The sequence below is a fragment of the Sitophilus oryzae genome, unplaced genomic scaffold, assembly GCF_002938485.1.
Source record: "Sitophilus oryzae breed Bouriz unplaced genomic scaffold, Soryzae_2.0 scaffold_1693_pilon_pilon, whole genome shotgun sequence".
NCBI lineage: Eukaryota > Metazoa > Arthropoda > Insecta > Coleoptera > Curculionidae > Sitophilus > Sitophilus oryzae.
In genome coordinates this window covers 2,246,235-2,266,661 of record NW_022146383.1, presented here as the reverse complement: position 1 = coordinate 2,266,661, position 20,427 = coordinate 2,246,235, and the positions used below count along the sequence as shown (strand labels likewise).

The following is a 20,427-nucleotide window of genomic DNA, read 5'->3' as shown; positions in this document are numbered from 1 at the left end:
TAGATTTTGGAGTCCCTAACTAAAATCCATAAAATGCGCATTTCCAGCCGCCATCTTGCCAAGATGGCGCCCAAAATCGGTATTTTGTAAATATCTCGAAAACTATGCGTTTTTCGCAAAAAATTGAGGAGAGCAAAATTAAAGACAATAAAATTTTCTATAAAAAAAGTTCTATGAAAATTTGTGACACTACAGTGACATTGTCACAGGATTTCCCATTGCAGTATGCACAAATCACTGAACATTTTAATCCAGATTTTCTGCATCCACATGCTTTATCACAGTTGTTGGTTTTGCATTTACAGGATAAAAATGCCAATAGGGATTTTGGAGCTGGATCTGTCAACGTTGTGACTGGAATAATGCCTGTTTTTGTTTTCTTCCAACCCCATTCTTCGGCATCTTTGGTACAACCAGACCAATGCTGAACCTGGTGGTAAGTTGGCAATGAACGCTGTCCAGCACGACAATTAATTATTCATAAATTAATGAGCGAATTAATGATACGCCACTGTTTTATGACAAAAATGAAGAAACTAAAGTAAAACTAGTTTTAGTGAACCCTAATTGACATTTGATTTCGGAAAATCGACTATTCATATGTATATCATACTTTACGCAAAATTTTATTCTCTTTAATTTTTCTCTCTTAAAATTTTTACGAAAAATGCACAGTTTTCGAGATATTTACAAAATACCGATTTCGGGCGCCATCTTGGCAAGATGGCGGCGCCGGCGGCAAGTCTGGAAATGTGCATTTTATGGATTTTAGTTAGGGACACCAAAACCTATAAACCTGCAAAGTTTCAAAACTTCCGGACTTTTTTCCAAGCAGGCTCCTTTTTTGATCCCCAATGACAACTAATCTATTACAGACAAATCTATTGAGTACTTCTTTCTTGAGTTATAACTCATCATACTGTCTCAGGGCCTTGACAAAAGCCACTATCTGAGACGATTTTACAGAGGTTAGTTCTCCATCTCCAATATCAGTGGTACCAAAATTTATGGCATGAATTCTTGTCGTTTCTGCGCACTCAATGATGAGGTGTTCATTGAGACGACAGTGTCCTGTTGAAACCCCGTGATAATCCGAAGAGTGTCCTTACTTAAAACGATAGAAAACTTTGATTATATTCGGTCGTAAATCCTGAAAAATGTCTTTCTTTCTATATGGATAATAAATCATCAATTAAAAGAAAATATACTCCTGTCCAAAGCCTGGTAATTACAGCAGTTGTTCAAGATGAAAAGTCATCTTCATCATTGGATATGATACTAATTTAAGGTTTCTTACCGATCCTTATACGATTTTCGTACTTATTAAATTTATACGCCTAATTTTGGACGGCTGCACCAATCATTACAGTGCTTTTTTCGATTCTTTTAATAATAAAGTAGCAATTACTTATACCACTACGTCATGATGGAATTATTTTAAAAGATAATGAGGAAAGAATTCGATCAGAATGTGTTAATTGATTGAGATGTGTGTATTCTTTTATGAAATTTCTTGTATAAACCAATACTATTATATTTGTTGAGTAAATTTATTCTGAATCGACCTATTTTAACTTTAAGCCTAGCAAAACTAACTGCAAACATCCAACAGGAAGTTGAGAAATAAGTTTAAAAATCAGATTTTATGAATGCCTGCTTTATGTATAAACACTGTTGTCTTTCATTCAACTCTAGTAGGTTAATTCATAGGCTCAAACTAATTTTTCTATCTTACAACTTGAATGGGGTATTTCATTTCTGTATTTCCTGGGATTCGTTTTGATGTTACGTTATTTTTGTATTTACTGATTTTTCGAGTTTTTTTTTATTTTTAGGGTTCCGTACCCAAAGGGTAAAAACGGGAACCCTATTACTAATACTTCGCTGTCCGTTCGTCCGTCCGTCCGTCCGTCCGTCTGTCACAGAGGTCTATCTTATGAACCGTTATAGCTAGACAGTTGAAATTTTCACAGATAATGTATCTATGTTGCCGCTATAAGAACAAATACTAAAAACAGAATTAAATAAATGTTTATAAATAAAAAAGTACTTTCACTAAACATTATCTTTTAAATAAGAATTTTACATAGAATCTTTCAAGTCCTCGGTGCAGGGGCGGATCGTGAATTTGTGGGGCCCTGGGCTGAAACTACTTAGGGGCCTACATAAGTACTCAACTAATAGCCATATCAAAAAACTGTTTCTATAATGATATATTATTATTCTTCTTCTTTACGTGCCGTCTCTTTCGTGGAGGTTGGCGATCACATTGGCAAAATCTTCACGATTCTCGGCTTTCCTTATAAGTTCTTCAAAAGTTAGGTGAGTCCAGTTTCTGATGTTTCTCAACCAAGATAGTTTCTTCCTGCCGAGACCTCTCTTTCCTTCAATCTTACCCTTAACTATCAATTGTAAGACGTGGTATTTTTCATTTCTCAATATATGCCCTAAGTATGATGTTTTTCTTATTTTTATTATATTGAGCAATTCTCTTTTTCTGCCTATTCTGCTGTAGACTTCGGTATTTGTGATATGTGGATTTAAGTAACATAAATGTTACTTAAATCTACGCAAGTATTAGTTGTACAAAAGGCGACCTTATTGCTGTGGTAGCAATCTCTTCCAGGCAAACTTTGGGTGAGAGAGAAACCGAAATAGTGATATTTAATAAGAATATAAAAAAAACAATAAAACAATTTTATTTATTTACTTATTATGAATTAGTAAAAGAAATTGATAGGTTGTAGTCACAGAAATTGACAGTTATTTGGTCATCACATTCCAAGTCTTTTGATGGTCTTTTGTTAAATCACAATTTATGGAAAGAAGTGATAAATTATTTAGTCGATGGTTCGACATTGTTGTCCTATATTTATTTTCTACATAGGACATCTTGGAGAAGGAGCGTTCTGCTTCACAGCTAGTGATTGGCAATGTTAAAAAAATCTTTAAAATGGTATAGCAGTTAGGGAACATGTTAATAAGTTTATTTTCATACATGAGCATAAAAATGTCACTGCAAGAGGTGTAAACTCAGACATAGATTGGAGTAAGTACGATTTTAATTGAATGCACTCATTCACTAAATGCTCGTCTACGTCATCGGGATAGTAATCAATAATATGACGTGCAATTTCCAAATCTATGTTTTCGATATTTTTGTCTTGCAAATCCATTAAAAATTTGAATTTTTTGCTATATGTCTCATAGACTTGTCTCCTTTTATTTAAATCCATAATCAGCTTATCCAACGCAACTTTTAACGTGTCTCTTTAAATCTTTCTGCGCCGTATACTGAGAATTCACCTGTAGACTTATCTGAAAATTTTGGGATAATGCGTCTCTTGTTTATGTAATTGTAGTCTATTATTACACTAGTACTTAATTTTTTAGCTTTTTCGTCGTATTCCTGTAACATTTGATCTGATTGATGTCGTATGTTGCTCACAAAGTCTTTTAAAGAAACAATTAACTTGTTGCCTTCACAAATGTCTAAACCAGGGCTCTGTATTTTTTTATTAACTAAATGAAATCTCCCCAAAACTTCTTCCCAGAAGATAATCAAAATTGCAGTCTCGTGTTTCGCCATTTTATTGAATAAATTTCGTGCCTCTTTCCGGAAATCAAGTTTCTCAACCTCATTTTCGCTGAAACTTTTGAAAATTTTCATAATGTCATCATAATTATTTTTTAAGGCTTTGACAGCATCATAGTGGCGAGGCCATCTTGTCTGGCTTAAACTTTTAACCTGAATTTTAATTTTATTTCACGATTCAACAGTTCCCACCTATGGGACTATTGTTTTTCGCGGGACCTGGGGGCCCCTTGTAACCTCGGGCCCCTGGGCTGCAGCCCAAACAGCCCGTAGGTAGATCCGGCCCTGCCTCGGTGGCCGCGTGGTTAAAGCGTTAGGAGCTAGGACGTTGGAGCCGTAGTAAGGCAGGTTCGAATCCTAGTCAAGGCGACTTTTTTTAATCGTTTTTTTTTAATTTTTACATATTTATTATTGATTAATACAATTTTTAGTAATGTGTTTCTTCATTTTTTTTGGGGCAAAAATTTCAGCTAAATCGGAAAAAAGTTTATAATAATATAGTGCCTAATACAAATATAAATACCAATCTATCATATAGATAATGAATGGTACGGAACCCTTCGTGCGCGAGTTCGACTCGCACTTGACCAATTTTATATTTATGTAAATATATCTAGCTTTTGTAAATATATCTATCTTTATGGCAGGCAATGATATGGCTTGTTTCTTGTACTTACCAGTCAGTTAATTATACACCGTATTTCGTCTCTCCTGATAAAAAAATTCTGCAATTCATTTCATTCATGCGAACTGAACTGAATGAACCGGAATCTTTTTCATTCATTGCGAAATCGAGGCTGGCCTGGCGTATGCTGCGCTCTGCCTCCTGAGGTCAAGGCGAATCGAAACCTCGACTCCTCGACCACTTTTAAAGCCGGTCATTCGTTTGTTTTATTCGATTGTTTTCGTTCCCCCGTCACATGTGACATTAACATACAATCGTAGCCGACTTAGATGCTGGTAATAACTTTGGGATGGTCGGAGGAAGATTCTCTGTTCGATTGCTTTAGGGGTTTTCTGGTGAGCTTCGTAGGAAAATGGGAAGATTGGATGTATTTGAGAGTTATGAGTTAGGAGATTGCAATTATAGACGGTAGGAAATAAAATATCGGGGTGATTTCTGGCTTTGGGTGCCGGTGTTGGTGTGTACGAAGGGTACAGTCAATATGCTCAGTAGAATAAAATGTGCTGAATAAAGGAAGAAGAGTAAATAGTTCCCCAAGCGCATGAAATCTACTAGATCGCTATAGCAATTCACTCCTAGACGTGTAATCACTGATCTAAGACTTTGTTTTCCAATAGAGTATACAGGGTGTCATTGAAATGGTGTAAAAAAATCATCAATGGTGTAAAAAAAATCAACAATCTTCAACAAATAAAAAAATGGCAAAAGCCCAGGAGAAGATCGTATTACACCTGAAATGCTGAAGATGGGCGGAAAACCATTAGTGGATGCCGTGGAAGTATTGTTAAATAAATGTCTGATGGAGGGTAGAATCCCGGACGCATGGAAAAACGCAGAAGTTGTGCTATTATACAAAAAAGGAGATTTTACAAATATAGAGAATTATAGACCAATAAGCCTTCTCTCGCATCTATACAAGCTCTTCACTAGGATTATCAACAACCGACTGTCTACGAAACTAGATTCCTATCAGCCAATAGAACAGGCAGGCTTTCGAAAAGGTTTTAGTACCATCGATCATCTACAAACAATTAAAACAGTCATTGAAAAAACAACAGAATACAATATACCTCTACATTTGGCCTTTGTAGACTACCAAAAAGCCTTTGACAGCATCGAAACCTGGTCATTTCTAGCTGCAATGGAGGACGCGAGAATTGATTCCAGATATTATTCCATTATTAAAAATATCTATGATAGTGCAACCTTCCAAGTTAAATTAGATGATGACCTCAAAACAGAAAAAATACTACTCGGCAAGGGCGTGAGACAAGGAGATACCATCTCTCCCAAGTTATTTACACTGGCACTGGAAAATGTCAAGAAATTAGAATGGGAAAATAGAGGTCTAAACATCGATGGGGTACACCTTAGCCATCTGAGGTTCGCAGACGATATTGTCTTGCTGAGCACCGACATTCAAGAACTAAACACCATGCTAAATGAGCTAAATGAACAATCCCAGAAAATTGGCCTTAAAATGAACTTGAAGAAGACCAAGATAATGAGCAACAATATCCATAACATTACCGTAGACAACGTTATTATTGAAAACGTAGACCATTATATATATTTAGGTCATAAAATCAAGCTGGGCAAGGAAAACCAAAATACGGAGATCAAACGCAGGATCCATTTGGCATGGGTAGCATTTGGAAATATGAGCAATATTTTCAAGGATAAAAAGGTGCCCATGAAGTGGCAAGTCTGAAGTGGCAATGGATAGGACATGTGGCAAGACAGGATCCAGACCGATGGCCCCAAAAAATAATCCTATGGAGACCTAGGGGAACAACAAGAAGTGTGGGCCGACCAAAAAAGAGATGGGTCGATGACGTCAGGGCAGTGGCGGGAAGACAATGGATAAGATTGGCTAGAGATCGCGAAGCATGGAAAAACCTAGAAGAGGCCTATATCCAACACTGGATGGAACCAGGCTGAAAAAGAAGTAGAAAGAAAAGAAATTGTGGGCTTAAAAAAATGAGATAAAATTTCGAAAAAAAATGCTCTGCCATAAATTTTGACCCTAAATCAAATGGTGATACTGAAAAATTATTTGGAAAAGCGAAAAGGATAGTTTTTGCAAGGGTAGGGGGTTACTTCGTGAATAACTTTTTTGGGGTTATTTTTATTGCAACGTGGGTTCATTTTTTGAAAACTACATACTTTTTCCTACAAAAAAAGGTACTCTTGTTGTACATCGCCCAGAGCGATGGTTTTTGAGAAAATTGAAGGCAAAGAGTTTGCTCTGATGGGTTGCTAACTGGTTAATCAACATAAACTTATGAAAGTTATGGCGGTTCAAAAGTAACCAAGTAGTTATTAAATAATTAATTGGAAAATCAAAATTTCATGATTTTCAATGATTGAAAATGAATTGATTTCATGATCTACAACCGATGATGAATTTCATGATCTACAATTTCAAAACAACCGTTTTTTAAATTCACCCTTTCAGTCCCCCTAACTCCCTTAATATGCATTTTCCGCCCTGTACTTATAGGAAGAACTTTTTTTACTATTTTTAGGAGTACTATCACCCCCTGATTTTTTTACACCATTTCAATGACACCCTGTATATTTGGACTGAGAGTGTCTTTAAATTTGAAAACATGTAGGTATTATGCCGGGTCCAGACCAAGCAGACAAAACAACGACAAGCCAGAAACTTTCATGTTTTACGACAAAATTGCGACGAATCCAATACATTTCTGCGACATTTTTGTCTCATTTTTGTTTTCTTTCAGAATTCGGAGACTTTCCAATGTCCCGTCTCGAGTCGGTAAAGATCAAAGTGTCTGTTTTAGACAAAATCCAATATTTTACGACAAGTTGTCGGCACAGTATGGATGGCGTGTGCTGCCAACAGTAAAATCACACATGCTTAATAAAAATCATTCGAAACAACTAAACTTTTGACTTTGTTGTACTTTTGTCCTTGCGGTGTGGACAATTTGTCTCAAGTTTGCCTTGTCAGAATTCCCCATTTTTTGTCGCAAGTTTGTCTTGTTTTTGTCTCAAAATCGTGTTTAGTTTTTGCCGCCTTAGTCTGGATCTGGCATTAGAGAGACAAAAAATTATCTAAATATGATTTAAAAAGAATAAAAAACATACACGAATAGTTGAAAAAATAAAGTCTGGTATTGCGGATCAATTGTCGTCCAAACAATAATATAAAATGGTCTGAAGTCGATTAAAGATCTATGTTTATTTTTTACCCAAATTAATTTACTTACTAAATTATGATCAGAGAAGGCCTTCTGTATACAAAAAGACACCAACGCTTAGCCTTTGCAGATGATTTAGTTATCTTGGAAGAGATTGGAAAGTGCTGATTTCGGTGACCAAAAGACTAGAAGATCAAGCACAAAAAGTAGGCTTAGTGTTAATGAGAAGAAAACTAAGTTTATGGTTTGGTCAGATAGAGATTTTGAGAAGGGAAGATGTCTACAAATACACACACCGAAAAAGTCTAGGGATATTACAATTTTATCCAGCCATCGTCAGTAATTTTATTATTTGCATTTCTGATATAATAAAATTAAAATAAACAAATAGTTTACATGACGTATTGGAAATAAAAATGCGAAATTTACCGAATTTTTCAAATTTACCTTGATTTTTATTGAACTCCAAAAAATTCACACATTTTTTTTTATTCTAAACTGTGAATTAAAAAAAAAATAAAACCATTTTTACTTAATAAAGGGTATGGCCTCCTCTACTGTTCATTACAGCCCTACATCGTCTCTCCATGCTCCTGATCAGGTTGTCGATCTCTTCCTGAGGTACGCTGCATTCGCTGCATTCACGCCCGAACCAGATCCCTACGAGTTTCACGAGGCATACCCATTCTCAAAATTCTTCTTTGGACCGCGTCCCATACGTGCTCGATGGGGTTGAGGTCAGGAGATTGTGTCGGCCAGGGTAAGATGTTTAATTGATGAGCATTGATAAACTCACTTACCACTCTGGCTGTATGAGGCCGTGCATTGTCATGCATGAGAATGAAGTTTCTCCCAAAATCATTGGCATATGGTAACACGACAGGCTCAAGAATTAAATCACGATCCACTGAAACATTTCGGCCTGTAAAGGCCAGATTCCTACCTCTACCTATCTACGATAGTCGAGTCACCGCCTTCGCCGGACTGGTACCGATTCAGTTCGCGTACACCTTAAGGCTCCGCGCGCACTGCATCGGATCGGACCGACCAGCAAAAGCGACTGCTACCATCGTACATATAGATGGCGCCGGCGTCCACTAAAACATTTCGGCCTGTGAGGCCTCCTCAGATTCCTAACTCTTCCCATCTACGATAAGGGTGCACTTCGCCTGAACATGATCCAACCGGCCCGATCCGATGCAGTTCTCGCGGAGCTTTTAAGCCTTCTAGAATCCGGATGAATTCCAAAGCGTGACTCATCCGTGAAGAGAACATTGGCCCATTGTTCATTCGACCACTGAACACCATCTTGAGCCCAAAAATATCGTACCTCTCGATTTCCTCTCGTTAAGGGTTGAGCTCTCCAGGGGCGTCTGCTTCTTAAGTTGACCTCTCTTAATCTATTGCGAACAGTGTCAGGGCTAACGGTTACATTATGTGTTTCCTGGAGAATTAAACTAAGCTCTGGTACTGTAAGAGTCGGTCGGCGTCGAGCATTTAATTGTAAAAAATGATCTTGCTGAGGGGTAGTAATGCGATGTCGGCCTGTGTGCCTTTCAGCAACATCACCACTTTCACGGTAGCGCACTTAATCGCGATATTACACTTTGCGTTGTATTTAATGCCCTAGCTACGCCGATTTGGCGCATTCCAGCTTCGAGCATACCCATGGCCCTTAGCATTTCGTCTCTGTTAAGATGTCTACGCTCCATAATGTCGTTTAATACTAAACAGAGTTATTTGAATGAATTCTGGCCAGTTATCATAAAAACATAGCCAGTACAGGTTAAATTCGAACAATTGATGCTAGGTGCTTTTATACATTTGACAAAAAATGCACAAACACTTCTGCAAATATCCCAAATTTAGAAATAACTAGTGTGACTACTTCGTTTCAATCGAAGTAGAAAGAATCGGCCTACAAATATGTGGTTGTTTATTCAAAACATTTATTTTTAACTTTAATAAAATGATATCCCTAGATTTTTCCGGTGTGTGTAGATTCTGAGAGAGGGAAACGATACAAGTTTGGGGAAGTAGATACATTCACATATCTAGGAACAGTAATTTTAAGGAAACCAAATGTAACTCAGGAAATTGTGGCAAGAATAATGGCAGGAAATAGATGTGTTAGCGCACTACAGAAAATTATTAAAAGTAAGAACATCTCTAGAAGTTTAAAAATCAGAATGTACCAAACAATGATACGCAATAATGCATGTGAAACGTGGACGTTCAATGTAACGGAAAGTGCTAGAGATTTGGGAAAGAAAAATACTGAGGAAGATTTTTGGAGGAAAGAAGACAGACAACATATGGACCAGAAGAACAAATGAAGAGTTAAAGCAACTATATCGGGCACCGAGTATAACGGGAGTAGCCAGGGCACAAAGACTGAGATGGCTGGAACACACTGAAAGAATGGCTGAAGCAAGAGTTCCTAGTATGCATGAAGTTCCTACAACCAGATGGAAAAAGGATGTTAAAGAGGACTTGAGAAGGATAAAAGTGGATGGATGTGGAGAATAAAGACGAAAGACAGAAACAAATGGAGAAAGATAACCAATCAAACCATGAGTCTTTTAGGCTTTTAGAGCTATTACATTACTATTATTAAATTATAGACATTTTCACATTCAGTCAGAGTATTCCAATTATTTTTTCTTGGAACAGAGCACAGAACCTCCAAAGGTGCTAACTCTAATTCATATTTCTCGTTAACAATCGTTCTTCACCGGCACGGCTGTTCTGCCACCCACTCTTCCACGTTACGACATATTATATTTTAGTACCTCTCCTATAAAATTATCTCGGTTCTTGTCAGAGGCGTACGATACGGAGAAGCAGCGGTAAAGGTTCAGAAAGGGCGTTAAGCTGAACCGAGGCATATCTGCAGATGCATATAATGAGGCTTTGTTGTCGCCCACCGCTCTGTCTTTGTTGTCGCTGTGGGACGGACCTTAGAATCTTTTGAGTCAGTTGGAACTTCGCTGTTTTCTTTACATTTTAATTTAAAGTTTATTTTTAAAATGGAGGGTCCTAAATATATGGAATTACAAACAAAATGTATACTGTTATAGGATCCTACAATGTTAAGGCAAGTTTAGAATGTAAAAATTAGTGGTTTCAATTATTATACTTTAAAAATTTACAACCATTCACAATGTCTAAAAAATACAATCAAAATTAATAGAATACCCTAGCAACAGCTTGCGGTAGTCCATACATACAACCAAACTTATATAGAATCATCTCTATTATTTTTCATAATTTTTGAGATGTATGAACATTCTGTGTTTATGAATAAAACTAAGTCCTTACCAAAGACTTTTAATGAAAAATAATCCTTAAAAAAAAGTAATTGTAATTGTAATACTTAAAGTAATTTTACATTGTATTGAGGTACAAACTCTTAAAAACTGACCTAAATAATTTAAAAGGTTTTAGATAGAAAAAAAACTAACTCTTAATAAGTTCTATTCCACAAATCAATGTGCTTAAGTGAATTTATTAAAACTTGATTAAAATATCTGAACAGTTAAGTCATTTAATTCTTTTGGTTAAAAAGAAGATGTAAAATCTTCCACTTCAAAAGGAAATGTTCAAAACTAAGCTTTCAACAAGTAATGAATGTGCTAAGACTGAAGTGAGATATAGGCCTGAAAATATTAAAATATCTATAATACGACAGAGAGTACGTTATGTGCAGTTAGTAGCGCAGATGTTTAGCATAGCCAGAATAGTTGTATTCATACAGGCGTGAGTGCTTATGCCTCAGATATGTCACAACGATCTCTATATAACCATGTGATTTATGCAGCCGGGCTTTTCTTAGATATTCAGTCTATTCGTGTAGCAATAAAATAATCTTTAAGATGGTAGGAATTTGTAGCGAATAAAATTCTATTTTTATTGTTCTTGTTTCATACTAATATATTTAAATATTATTCTAAATTCTTTTAAAGCAAAACGAAAGTATTATTGAAAGTGTTTGGTGATTCCTAAGAAGAACAAAATTACAATAACCACTTAATTTTTTTTTGTATTGGTCTATTGTGGTGTTTATTTTGCAGCGTTTTTGTTCTTGATTCGAATTATTTCTAGGATTATTATAAAAAATAGGGGTTGATGGTAGAAGGGTGAAAATTTATGTATTTTTTAATGCCACATCATAAAGAAATAAAAAAAATGGGGTGGACCACCCTTATCACTTAGGGGTATAAAAAATAGATAACAACCTATTCTCAGACCTACCGAATATACATATAAAAATTGGCCCATACTAAAATATGTTAATAAAAAGTTGGTAGGCAGTTCTTTTAGTTTGAAAGTAAAGAAATTTTTCTAATTTTTTTTGACAGACAGACAGACAGACAGACAGACAGACAGACAGACAGACAGACAGACAGACAGACAGACAGACAGACAGACAGACAGACAGACAGACAGACAGACAGACAGACAGACAGACAGACAGACAGACAGACAGACAGACAGACAGACAGACAGACAGACAGACAGACAGACAGACAGACAGACAGACAGACAGACAGACAGACAGACAGACAGACAGACAGACAGACAGACAGACAGACAGACAGACAGACAGACAGACAGACAGACAGACAGACAGACAGACAGACAGACAGACAGACAGACAGACAGACAGACAGACAGACAGACAGACAGACAGACAGACAGACAGACAGACAGACAGACAGACAGACAGACAGACAGACAGACAGACAGACAGACAGACAGACAGACAGACAGACAGACAGACAGACAGACAGACAGACAGACAGACAGACAGACAGACAGACAGACAGACAGACAGACAGACAGACAGACAGACAGACAGACAGACGGACAGACAGACAGACGGACAGACAGACAGACAGACAGACAGATAGACAGACCATACCTATTGGTATATGGTCACAAAACTGTAAGTTCGTAGGCAGTTCTTTAGTTTTAAAGTAAAGAAATTTTTCTAATTTTGCCATAGTAATATAAAAATTCTCGTATACCATGCACAATAAAAATATTAAACGATAAGGTATACTGATAAAATATGAAGAAACGTCAGAATATACGTTAAATAAGACCACTCTGTTATTACGAGTGAACAATACTAGATAAAGTATTTAGATAATCTCAATTTACGATAAGGCTGGAGAAATATATTATTTCTAAAAATGTATAAGTTTATGATAGTAACTACGACATAATATAAGCAAGCGCACATGCATATTATGGGTCTGTGGTTCCAAGAAGTTGTAAAGATAAAAAGTAAAAAGCCTTACCCGACAGAAGATGTAAATTTGCATATTTAACAGCTTTAAAAAGTGATGTTTAACAGTAAAACCGAATAAGTGTTATTTAGTTTGCTGAGATTTTCAGCTCTATATTGCAACCTTTTTCCAACAATGTATTTTCCCCCAAAAAAATCCCTCTCTAGTTCATTTTCATCCTGCTGGGCTGAGCGATTGTTTTTTATTTACTCTACTTTTAACGCCAGATGCATTTTGTTGATACATCGATTAAGTAGATTTTGACAGCAGGATGTGCGATAAACAAGCCAAATATACCTATCACGAGATATCTTCTAATTTACTGATATTTATACTAGGAAGATTTACTTAATTTTGTTTATTATTGTTGATTTTATTTATAAATATATTAAACGAGGTCTAGTAAATAAGATAACAGATATTTATCAAATTATAAGTTATTTTTAATATATTTCCAATATAATGAATATAAATAGAAGGGTAACACGAAGATTATAATAAACAATATAAAAATTATGTACAGGGTGGGCCAAATTCGACGCTTTTAAATGGAAACAAGACAAAAACTAATATCGGTGTCTGGAGCTCAATTTGTGTTAAAAACATGATGGTGAAAACCGCATATCGATATCTGTTACTGTTTCGGAGTTACGAGATGTTTTTCAAAAAATGCATTTTTAACAAATCGCTGTAACTTTTTTACTATGGAAAATTTTGTATTGTTATGAAAACATTTCCAAAGCACCTTTTTACGTAGAATTTAATGGTTTAAGTATAATTTTTTTAAAATTAATAATTTAAGAATTATCAACAGAAAATTTGATTTTTTATATGGGACACCCTGTATATTTTTAATTTATTGAAAAGAATTTAAAATTACCTTTCCAAAAATATAACACACTTGATATTGTGCTCGATTCCTCTTCGAGATATAGAGTATATAAAAATTCGCCCGCTTTAAATAAGTAGGCTTTGAACGGCACCGTCTGTAATGCAAAAAAATTCTAGCTGTGAGCATCAATTAAAACGAAAATAATATTTGCTATGAGAGATGCAGAATTTTATTACAATTTAAAATATATTTAATCAACATCAACACATTTAAACTATATTTAATAACAATAAAAATAAATAGCAAACCAAGACATGAGATTTTGCTACAGGTGTTCGACATATCGACCGTCTTTTGTTATGGACAGACGGGACAGTTTTTGAACATTTCTCGCGGAATTCATTAACTCAGTAGGGGTGAAAGATAGCCTCGTCTTTATTCAAACCCAGCATCTTCCTCTCTTACTTGTCTGATTGTTCTTATTCTAAATCGTTCACCGCCCGTTGATCAAGTGATTATGATAATCCCCAGCCACGTAGGCATTGTCTTGTGTATTATGTACTTGTACTCAAGCCTTTCGAACATGGAACAAGCGGTTTTAACAGGTAATTCTAGAATTAATGCCGATGTGTGTACTGAATGAAATATTAACAAACTACGCACACCTGGCCGATCTAAAGTAATTTATTTAAATAGATATGTGTAGAGAAAAACGAGTTGTGTTAAATGCAGTTTAATTATTTATTTATCTGGTTTTGTATTTTTTTTATTAAAGTTGATTTTTTTCTCAGTTATATTTCTAACTGTTACTATTATTTTATATTATGTATTTTCTTTGTTAAATTAATCATTATTATAATAGAAAGTATATGTTTTTTGGAAAATTCACTTTTCCGGAATTTCCAAAAACTTGTATACCGGGTGTGTCTCAAAAGTGGCTCACACCTATAACTTTTTTATTTTTTCAGATAAAAAAAACGAGATTTTTCCTAAATTTCTTTTAATTTTAATAGCTATTATCATCTTTTTTTTTTAATTCTTAAATCACTGTATTACCAATTTAATTAATATACAATTTTTGTGTTCCAGGTGAGTGCCAAGCAAATGCTCTATGTTTGTAAGTATGTATATTATGTATGCTTTAATAAAAATGAAGTATCATTAGCTGTCGTTTTTTTATTATTTTATTTTTATCAGTTTGGACAAACTAATAATTATAAATATATTTAATACTATTATATTATCATCATCATCATCATTATCATTGCCTGATGTAATGGCGTTTTCGTATTAGTCTTTTTACAGCTCTCTGATATAGTATCTCCAATATCAGTGGGACATCATCTTGTATGCCGGGTGCGTCTCAAAAGTGGCTCACCCCTATAACTTTTTTATTTTTTCAGATAAAAAACGATATTTGGTATGTTAGTATATAACATAAATTAGGATTGATGACACCCCCGGACATGACACCCCCGGTATTTTTTTATTTTATTCGATACAAAATGACACTCTGAATAGACAACTAGAATCTGAATAGACATTTTTGCATATGATTTATTTGAAATTATAACATGCGGTTCATAACTACAATATGACTCGAAAGACCAAGTGTGTGGTACCAAATTATTCGTAAAAAAATGCTTTTTCTAAATGCCAATGAGCCACACTTGTTCCATTTGAAAAAATTGAGATATCATTAAAAATACGATTTAGGTATCTTTTAACGGGCTAGGACAAAACACGAAAAACGTTAGACGATGAAATCTATTTTTCCAAGGCTCCTTTATTAAAAATTAGTGTTTTTAACACAGCCATGTTACTCTAGATAGGAATATAAAATACGATTTTTTTAAGCGAAAATCTGAAAAGTTGATATATGATATGCCATTCTACTCAGAGTGTAATTTTCTATCGAATAAATTAAAAATATACCGGGGGTGTCATTAAAAATCAAAAGTTGTAGTCATTTCCGGTGAAACAGGAAGTAACCAAAAACAATTGAATACGCCAATCAATCATAATTTATGTCATATACTAACATATCAAATCTGTTTTTTTTTATCTGAAAAAATAATAAAGTTATAGGGGTGAGCAACTTTTGAGACGCACCCGGTATATATTCTTTCTTCTTCTCTTCCTTGAAACCCTGTATTTTCTTTAACAATTGAGATACCAGAGACGAAATTATTTACCCGCTTCGGAGATCTTGAAGATGTTGCCGGGAAGAGCTTAACAAAAGTCATGTCATATGTATTCTTGAAGATTCAAGCCACAATTTTTAACGAAATTATCAAAATTAAGATCAGGGTTCGAGAACAAATTGATATTAAACTTAATATAAATTAAGTCAGTTCTCCTATTTGTGCTACTACACGTATAACATAATAGATTTGTCGTAGAATTGAAATTCCTTTGTTTTTTACTGCCCTGAGATGTTTGCAGCTTACGAAAGAAGAAAGGAGTGGAAGAAGAAGAAGCAGAAAAATTCACACTGTCGTTAAACAACTGTCGATTAGCTCTAGAGCGACCTCAGCGAGGTCTGGGTCAACATCTCCCCAGTTGGCGCCCCGGACCTGTTTCGCCAGTCGCCCATCGCGCTACTCTTTCTTCTTCTTCTTCATCATCGTCATCATCTACTTACTTTCTTGCTTTCTCAGCCTCGGAATAAGGATGCACAACACGATTTTCAAGAGTATCGATATCTTTAAATTCGATACACGATGTTGGTACATCTTAGAAATAGTCGTTTTATCCGATAGTCAGGCCGCCTTAAGAGCGATCACCTCAGTAATTATCGATTCGAAGTTACTCAAAAAATGCCTACAGAAGCTGAGCAAATTAGGGAAAGAAAATAAAATACTCCTACTCTGGGTGAAGGTAATGAAAAGGCAAACGAGCCACCTAGAAAGGAGCGAATACTCTACTAACTGAACCAGAACCGTTCTGTTTCCCAAATGGAAAACAACTTAAAGCAAAACTCCAGAACCTCGAAGACTCCATTCGTAACCTGGAATGGGTATCCCCCAACGGTCTTAGACACTCGAAGACATTTCTCAGGACTTACTACCGAGAAAAATCAAACATTTTCCTTGATTTAAGTAAGAACCTTATCAGTCTAATGAGTCATGTGCTCAAACTACTTCTACACATTCTCCAAAAAAGAATTAGCAACAAGTGCGAGGAACCTCTGAGTTCAGAACAATTTGGCACAGTGTTTCTAACAGGACACTATCTCCTAAAAAACAACGGCGAATGCAGATTCTGTGGGGAAAATGGGGAAACGCCAAAACACCTTCAATCAATCATACCATAAACTTTGGTATGACTGATATAGGGGATGGAGAACCAATCCCTATAAAAACGTCTCTGAAGATACTGTTTTTTGTCAAAGCCCTGAGAGTGTATGATGAGTTTTAACTCAAGAAAGAGGGACACAGTAGATCTATAATGTCGCGATGATTAAAACTTCCCCCCTTTCAAAAAATCTACAATCTAGCAATTCCCAAGTATGGAAACGCACCAATTCCGAGGTCCTCAAAGTAGAAGAAGTATCCGTATCGAAAGTATTGTTTTTTGCTGGGAATCCTTATTGATCTACATCCAATATATCGAAATATCTTCGCAAATACTACACATCTCTACTTCTTCAGGCTTGTACTCTCGTTCTTTATCTCCTTCTTCTTCGTTTTTTTTTCGCAACAGAGCGTCTGCGTTTTTCTTCTTGTTTCTTCTGGTCTGGACCAGGTCTCGCGATCTTTGGCCAGCGCTAATTAGAGGGAATGCGCCCGAAGAGCTGCACAGCCACAAATAAGTGGAAACGTATGTAAATATTTCGATGGTCGTGGGATAAAAGAAGAAATTATCTTTTTTACGAGTACGTACAGGAATTTTTATGTCTCAGGACTCTCAGGGACGTTTTTTGCCTTGATTAAAACGTTTTAATATGTTTTTGATAATAGGCTTTTGATAATCTGACTTTTTCGCTATTGGAAGAAAATCTACAAAGTATATACGTTCCAAACACACTTGATTAAGGCTTGATTAAGATTTGTAGAGCTTCAGCATTTGCCATAAAATAGCCAGCAATTTGTTACAAAACCATGTAAATTATATATCACTGTAATCACAAAACTTCAATCTATTTCCGTATTGTAACGGAATTTTAAATTATGTCTTTATTTTCGGGAAAATTTAGTCCAAACATAAGGAATATTTTGTTGATGACTGACCATCAAAATCTTAAAAATAAAGAAATTGTCTAAAAATGTGCGGATATAGTATAATCCTTTATCTTTAATTTCCTTGTTCATTTGTGTAAAAATATCTAACCAGTTTTACATAAAACGTTAAACGCCGAACGCTTATTTTGTTATTTTTTCGGACTACTGAAATGGACTCTTAAGATAATGTTTTAGTGCATAATTAAATTTAATTATTAAAAGAATTGACTTTATCGGTTTAATTTACTATATAACACTGCACATTGCCGCAAGCAGATAAGAACAATTTATTATTGTTTAATTTTCTCACAGAACAAAACGTTCTCTGTGAATATTTACTTTGCTTTTAATGCAGTTCAAATACATACGAAATTCTTAAAACGGTTTTGCAGAGTCAGCTGGGACTATGCAAACTACGATATGTATATGTAAAGTCATCGAAATTTGTAAAAAAGTATAGTTTAAACAAACGAGAGAATTCAAGAATGTTATTTGTTAAAGATCACGTATTATTTTATAATTTTAATGGAGAGAATTACGTATTATAAATTAAGTAAATAAAAATAATAGAAATAATAATTAGTACAATCTCCAGACGCCATCTGGACGCCATTTAATAAATAATATTGACATAAATCTTGTCAAAAATTGACACTAATTATACAGGGTTGTTCACCACATACGACACGGAGTATTGTAGCTAAACGATTAGATTTTTACAAATTGTAAGTTTTGGGTTCGTTGAAGGACTATTAGAGCTACAATTTAAAAATATTTTACAAGATACAGAGTGTCCCAAATAAGTAAAAAATATCATAGTTGTATTTTTTTAAATGGAACACCCTGTATATTATTCTATTTTTGGATTCTACGATTGAAATAAAGGTAAATTTGATTAAGGTTTATCACACTTAAACCTTACCGTTTTTGAAATATTTTCAATTTTAAGAAATTGCAGTAAAAATTTTAATGTTTCATTTCTCCAAGGGTATCAATGTTTTTGTTACTAAATATTTACTGAAGATTATTTATTGATCAGATATTGTGTTGCAATAATAAAAATTTTACTACCTTATACAGAGTGTCCAAAAATTTATATTAAATAATTACTAGCTTTAAACGGCAATAACGTGTTTAAGTTAAATGGAACACCCTGTATATTTTACGTGAATCATAGGCACAATTTAATTGTCTATCAAATTTTATTATACCATTTTTTACCTATCTCTACAACTTTTCGTAGAAAATGCATTTTCTTATAATTTAGACCTCATTTATCACTATACCCATGGAATATTGATTTCAATTTTTTTTTAAGCAACATATATGCAGAAAATGTACAAGTGTAAATATTGCAAGCCTATTGGTATACCAAAAAAACTATTTAAATCTTTATAAAAGAGTATACGAATTAAATATACCATCATTATTTCCGACCAAAAATTAGTTAATTACATACTTTTAAATTGTTTTAATTAATAAAGTATTCTAAATAAATGTGGATTTGGCTCAGAAATCAATATAATAATAAATTATGAAAATAAACGTCTGTTTTTATAAATCAGCATTCGTCAAAAAATGAAATAAAATTTATAAGGCCGTTACTTTTTACCACACTGTCTAATACACACACAAAATTCAGTTTTTTAGTATTTGGAGCAATTATTATTAATCAACATAAACAGTCAATTAATGTAGTCTGAATACTGGGATCATATTAATTGGTCCTTTTTCACAAAAAATATTTAAACAGTTTTTTTTTTTTTTTATGAAATAAGCGAGCTATATCGACAATATTAGTATCTGTACTCTTGGAAAATTTGTTACATCTTTAAAAATAATCTAAAATGTCAATATTCCATGGGTATAGTGATAAATGAGGTCTAAATTATAAGAAAATGCATTTTCTACGAAAACTTGAAGAGATAGGTAAAAAATGGTATAATACAATTTGATAGACAATTACATTGTGCATCTGATTCACGCAAAATATATAGGGTGTTCCATTTAAATTAAACACGCTATTGCCGTTTAAAACTAGTAATTATTTAATATACATTTTTGGACACTCTCTATTGCAACACAATATCTGGTCAATAAATAATCTTCAGTAAATATTTAGTATTAAAAACTTTGATACCCTTGGAGAAATGAAGCCTTAAAATTTTTATTGCAATTTCATAAAATTGAAAATATTTCAAAAACGGTAAGGTTTAAGTATGATGAACCTTAATCAAATTTACCTTTATTTTAATGGTAGAATCTAAAAATAGAATAATATACAGGGAGTTCCGTTTAAAAAAATACAACTATAATATTTTTTACTTAGTTGGGACACTCTGTGTCTTGTAAAAATATTTTTAAATTGTAGCTCTAATAATCCTTCAACGAACCCAAAACTTACAATTTGTAAAAATCTAATCGTTTAGCTACAATACTCCGTGTCGTATGTGGTGAACAACCCTATAGAAAGATTAAAAAAGGATAGAACGTTTCCAGACATATGAGTCCATTTACTAAAATAATTCAAATTTTTACTCAAATGAAAATAAATTACAACCTTCTTTTAAGGTTCAACCTTCTAAATTCAACCTTCTTCTTTCAACCTTCTAAATTTTTCAAAAAATTCCA

The 20,427-nt window shown here is 34.2% G+C and overlaps 2 protein-coding genes across 3 annotated transcripts in view; one reads left to right on the top strand and one right to left on the bottom strand.

The window, feature by feature from the left end:
• Positions 1-20,427, top strand: part of LOC115881025 (integrin alpha-PS1-like) — a 222,629-nt gene that overhangs the window by 10,491 nt on the left and 191,711 nt on the right. The gene's annotated exons all lie outside the window — the stretch shown is intronic.
• Positions 1-20,427, bottom strand: part of LOC115881027 (serine protease persephone-like) — a 73,362-nt gene that overhangs the window by 52,092 nt on the left and 843 nt on the right. The gene's annotated exons all lie outside the window — the stretch shown is intronic.